Genomic DNA, 5,630 nt, shown 5'->3' on the forward strand with positions numbered 1-5,630 from the left:
CCTGCAGCTTGAGTGCTCCTATCTTCCGTTTCCCAGAGGCCCTATACAGTTTCCTTTTGGGCGAGGGATGTGGGCAGGGGTGGGCAGTATTGGTGGTCTCTCCCACTCTACAGTCTCAGGAGTGCCCACCTGTCCAGGCAGTGAGCTCTCTCTCCCACGGGCTTTGGGAGCAGGGAGCTGTGGACTGGGCAAACAGTGGCTTTTTTAAAAAGTGGAAAATTTACTGCCCCTAAAGGCATTGGAGGTGTGGCTGATGTCACATGTGAGAAACTTGGTGACAGAGAATAGAAAGGTTATATCTATGCTCCATGTTCTAACCTATGTATACCTGAATGATTAGTAGCCTAATATTCCCTGAAGAAAGCAAGCCTGAGACAACCTCCAGTCCAGCACCACACAGACCCTGATGTTCCCAAGACCAGGAGAAAGCTGGAGACCAGAAGAACCTTGACTGAGACTAAAGTCCCTGGATAGGAATGATCCTGAGACAAATGACCCACACATGAGAACACTCAGGTGGACTGAGCAAGGAACAAGACTGATAGGACCACCAGTCTCCTACCATGTGACCTGGACAGGGAGCTAGCCTGACATGACCACCAGTTGGGTGCAGGAAAGGCCTGGGGAGGAGCAGACCATGACTGAGATGACCCTTGCCCAGTGCCATAATGTGTGGCAGGGCATAGCACTCCCAAGACCACTCCTGAGATGAACTCAGACATTCAGAGACCCCTAGGAACCTCTAAGGATTAGAAGAGAAGTAGTGGAAAAATAGAAGAGAAAAATAAACAGAAAGATGTAGGCACTATGAAGAAAGAGAGGCCGAACTGGAGACTCAATCAGTGTTAACTCAAGGGTAGTAAGGAACAGCCTAATATAAGTAGCTGGTGATGCCACCTGGGACTATAGTGGGTCGTGGCCTATTCTGCCACTGGAGGATACATCAGAGAACATAGCCCTGCAGCAGCAGGAATCTTTTACCTCCAAAGGCCAGGCAGATGTCCCTGGTCTGGGCTACTGCCAAGGGACATGTTAATGTCTAAGAATTATGAAGAACTGGCCCCTAGTCCTCACCTAAGCATTGTGGAAGAGCTGGCCATAGGGATATAAGAGTGGGAAAGCTGATCCTGCCCCTAGCCAGTACTCAGGAGAGTGGCCCACACATTCTGGGAATTGTGGGTGAGCCAGCCGCAGAGGATACAAGCTTGGGAGACCTGGCCCTACTACTGATCACCTGTGCAGTAGAATAGATAAGGGAGAGATACCCTCTCCCCAACTTGCTTCTCACAACCTGCAACAGTAGATAGACCTGGCCCTGGGGTTATGAGACCAGGAGAGCTGGCCCTATCTCTCACCAGCTGCAGCCCTCAGGAGAGCAAGCCCTGCACCTTACCTGGGCAGTAAAGTAGAGCTGACCATGGGGTTTTTGGGGGCAGGCAAGCTACCCCAAGGGTGTAAGCATGGCCTCCTCTTGTCTTATGACTCCCCCTCACCCCTTGCAACCAATGGCAGGCAGGAGAGTTGTCCCTGCCTCTCATCTATTACATGGTGGTGTCAGCATGGGAGAGATCTCATCCCCTTCCTTTTGCCCTGGATGTGGGGCTTTTGGGTAGCTGGCCTGAGGTCAGGAGAGTGGAAAAACTAGCCATGTCCTTCACCTGCTGCAACACTCAGGACAGTGGGCACCATATCTTCTCTGGGCATCAGGGTAGAGCTGGCCATGATAGTAAAGGTTGCTGGTGAGTCAGCCCTGAGAGCATTCGAGCAGGAGATTCAGCAGACTGACCAGTTTAGATACCTCAGGCCCAGATTCATAGCTTTAAATTGACCCACTCTAACATCTACCCATCAGTGAACTGCTGGAATGCATGAAGGGACCGGTCCTGCAGATCCAAAACTACAGGATGTCCATGGCATAGGGCAACAACAGGATATCTCAGAGGAGTCCCAGGGAGGATCCAGTATTAATAGAGCAGCAGAAGCCAGAGGCCTCAAACAAGACCAATGACTCATTACAATGAACATTTGCAAGCAGAGAATGTGGATAAAAGTGTATACTGTGAGGCACACGGTGAAACACTATAGCTTCCACAGAGCGAAGCTTCTCTCTCTCTCTCTCTCTCTCTCTCTCTCTCTCTCTCTCTCTCTCTCTCTCTCTATGTTGGGGGAAGGTTGCAAGAGTGGAGGGCAGGTACAAAGGGAGGGGGAGATAAGTGGGATTAGGGTCCAGGATGTGAAATTCACAAAGAACAAATACAAAGTTTAAAAAAAACAAAATCAGAAACCCTGATTTATTTTTAAAAAGTAAAAATTAGAAGCAAAACTGGAATCTGAACAAAGTAACACTGAGGGGAAGGGGGTGCAGCTGTTTAGACGCTTTCTGTGGGGGCTGCAGGAGGCTGAAGCCTACTCCATTGCCCTTGCCTTCTGTCATGTAAGCCTGGAAGTTCTTGAAAGGAACTGCCTTCTCTGGGCCAGTATCATTGACAAGAGCAGTTTGCTGGGACCACGGGCCCTTGCAGTGGGTTGGAGACTGCCCGTTCACCACCATACTGTCTCTAAGCCTGTTAGACACCACCAATAACGGGATTTGTTTGTTTTGCTTTATTTCATTAGAAAACCACGAAGCAAAGAAACGTGTGCCTGTATGGCGGGAGGGCTGCACTAGCTACGGTTACTATGCTGGGGATTTCCCCCTCTTCCAACTGAAATTGGGTTAATTGAGAAGGGCACGGGGAAATACTGGAGTCCAATTAACAAAACCCAAATCTTCCAATTAATAAAGTAATTGTTAAATGGCTTGGGGTAAGCACTTAGAATTTTAGGGGGAAATTAAAAGCACTTGACCCAGACTTTGTCCAAAAACGGTGTAAAGTGGTTTGAAATGCTGAAGGTAGCTAGGATAGAGCACTTGTCTGGCATGTGGGGGCCTGGCTTTGATCCCCAGCAGTGTATGTTACGGGCAGCATTTTCACCCTTGTAAGTGGAATCTGTAAGTGGAATCTGAGATTTAAGAAGGTTGGGAGTGAAGCCATGCACTGTGTGCTGCCCTGAAAATTCATGTTGTGAACAGTGAGCAACTTTAGAGGTGGCTCCTGCCATTGAACTTGTATCATCAACCTGGTGTCAGAACCTCTGCCTAATAATGCCTTTACCCAGATCTCAGAGCCCATCCTGGACTTCTATCATCCTACTGAACTTCTTGGTGTCAACAATTATTAGCCCCACATGACATCGGTCCTCTCAGCTCTCTACAGTTTGGCACCTTAAGCTACTACTACTTCTCTTCTGATTTTAAAATCAAGATACAATCTGCACAGAAGGCCCAGAGAATAAGGACATAGGAGAAAGGATTCTCCTGGGACCTTCACTTTCCAGCAGTGACTGATTCATCCTCCTCATGGACACTTTGTGCTGTGCCCCTAGAGAATTCATGAGCTTAGAGGGGACTAAGAAAAAGCTTTCTGGAGCTAAGATATGCTCCACAGTCCATGGACCAGGCTTGTGGGCATACTGCTCCCCAAGGGTAGTCGGTCCTTGGCATCACAGAGCAAAACACCATCTGTCTCTCCTTGCTCCTTGTACGGTGTCCTCCATGGTTCCAGAGAGAGAGAGAGAGAGAGAGAGAGAGAGAGAGAGAGAGAGAGAGAGAGAGAGAGAGTATACCTATGGTAGCTCTGAAACCTGCTGGCAGTGGATAGGTCTCCACTGTATGACATAGCTGGGGCCCATACAGGCCTTTCTTCTGTGGCCTCTACAGACACCAGAGCTAGACTGTAGGAACCCACATGACACTGTACTGATCCTGTGGGACCTCACTTGCCTGCATAGGAGTCTCCTTCTACTTGACTCCTCTGTTAATTGATTCTTGAACTGGCCTGGCTTTTGTTTGAGACACAGCTCTGACAAGAGGAAGACCCAAACTATGGCAGAGTAGGCACTGAGACCATCAGTGGCTTTACAGAATATTGCTGAGATACTCCCTCTCTGAATTTAAAAATGCTGACTACCTGGAAATTCTCCATCCTGGGAAATTGCTTCCTCACAGGGCTGAAAGCTGAGTGGACATGAGGCAAAGTCTTCCCTTTGAAGGAAGGGGAAGGTTTTATATTCTAAATAATGCTGAAAGCAGTTAACAAATGTGTGGTCTCTGGTATTAACTGTCTTTCTTTTTTTCTTCAAACTTCCATGTGGTTCTTAATACTAAAATTCTTCTCTTGAAGGAATAGAAAAATTGGTTATCAGCCAAAATCATAGGGTCAGGGAGAAAATCAAATCTCTTTTGCTTCAGGCTATGTCCTTGTCTGTGTCTTTAACATTTTACCTGATCTCTGATGGTTTATTCTCATAGATGGGGAATTACAAACGACTGTTAGACACTCATATATTTGCTCTTAAAGATCCCTACTAAACACACTGAGAAATCCTCCCCCCATGAAAGAAATTCATCAAGATGTGGCTAATTCGCTTTTTAAAATCATGCCTCTCTAAAGCTAGGCAGGAGGTGATAGGTGGGCATTTTCTGAAAGTGCCCGTTTGAACTCTTCAGTGTGCCTTTTAGTGAGATTTCCATAGATAAAATGACCAGGGCCGAAACTCTATTTGTGATCCTGGACCAGATCTGGATTGATGACTCCTCCACCCCCACTTCCCTATAGAGTACAGAAGAAACTTGAACCACAGCTTTGGGCCTCATGTCACCCCTATATCAAAGACAGCCCTGAGTGAACCGAGGCTCAGCTGCTCAAGTGCAGTGCCTGGCACAAATGCTGGAAAGTAATAAAAGAAGTGTCAGGGAAGACTAGAGGGAGCAGAAGCGATAATGAGCCACGTGATCCCAGCCCCCAGCAAGATTAAATGTGCAAGCAGCATTTGTCTCTAATTAGACATTTATATCCTTCACTTTCAAACCCTAAGAAGCATCCAAAAGAAGTGCCATGCTTGTCACTTTCTCTTCTTGTCTCTCACAGATTTGAAAGGCACCCCCCTTTTGCTGGTGTGTGTGGTGGGAGAGTGTACATTCAATATCCCCTCCCCAATTGAAGTACCCTCCTGGGCTCTCCTTCAGCAAGGCTCACTGCTCACATGCCGAGATTCTAGGAGGGAAGACGTATGTTCAGTGTTTGTATCTTAAACCCAAAGACTGTCCTCCATATGTTCCTGGAAGCCTCAGACAGCAGGAAGTTCTTCTATAGTTTCTGAATGCTGCTTCATAGACATGAAAGAGAGCAAATCCTTGGGACTTGTATAGGTTATGGGCAAATGCTTCATGCTTCCCATTTTGAGACCACAACATTCACTGTGCTTTCTCTTCCCTCACCTCAGCCTTTGTGAAACTGAGTGTTTCTGAGAACACAACTGTGCTGTCTGAGTGACAACGGCCCCCATAGGCCCCTCCATAGGCTCACATGTTTATGTGCTTTGCCCCCAGTTAGTGAACTGATGGTGAAGATAGGAAATGAGGCCTTGTTAGAGGAGATGTCATTGGGGTGGGCTTGGAGAAATCAAAAGCCCACACCAGGTCCAGTATTTCTCTGTCTTTGTGTGTCTCTCTGTCTCTGTCTCTGTAAGTCTCTCTGTCCCTGTCTCCGTGTGTTTCTCTGCCTCTCTCTGTCTCTCTCTGTCTTTCT

General features: G+C 47.4%; 1 non-coding gene across 1 annotated transcript; it reads left to right on the forward strand.

Annotated features, from left to right (window-relative positions):
• The first annotated feature begins 222 nt into the window (after positions 1 to 222).
• LOC120098386 (small nucleolar RNA SNORA17) lies at positions 223 to 352 on the forward strand. Its single transcript, XR_005496570.1, has one exon. It is a non-coding gene; the product is annotated as a small nucleolar RNA SNORA17 (small nucleolar RNA).
• Positions 353 to 5,630: the final 5,278 nt, after the last annotated feature.

Source organism: Rattus norvegicus, chromosome 18 (genome assembly GCF_036323735.1).
Source record: "Rattus norvegicus strain BN/NHsdMcwi chromosome 18, GRCr8, whole genome shotgun sequence".
Lineage (NCBI taxonomy): Eukaryota > Metazoa > Chordata > Mammalia > Rodentia > Muridae > Rattus > Rattus norvegicus.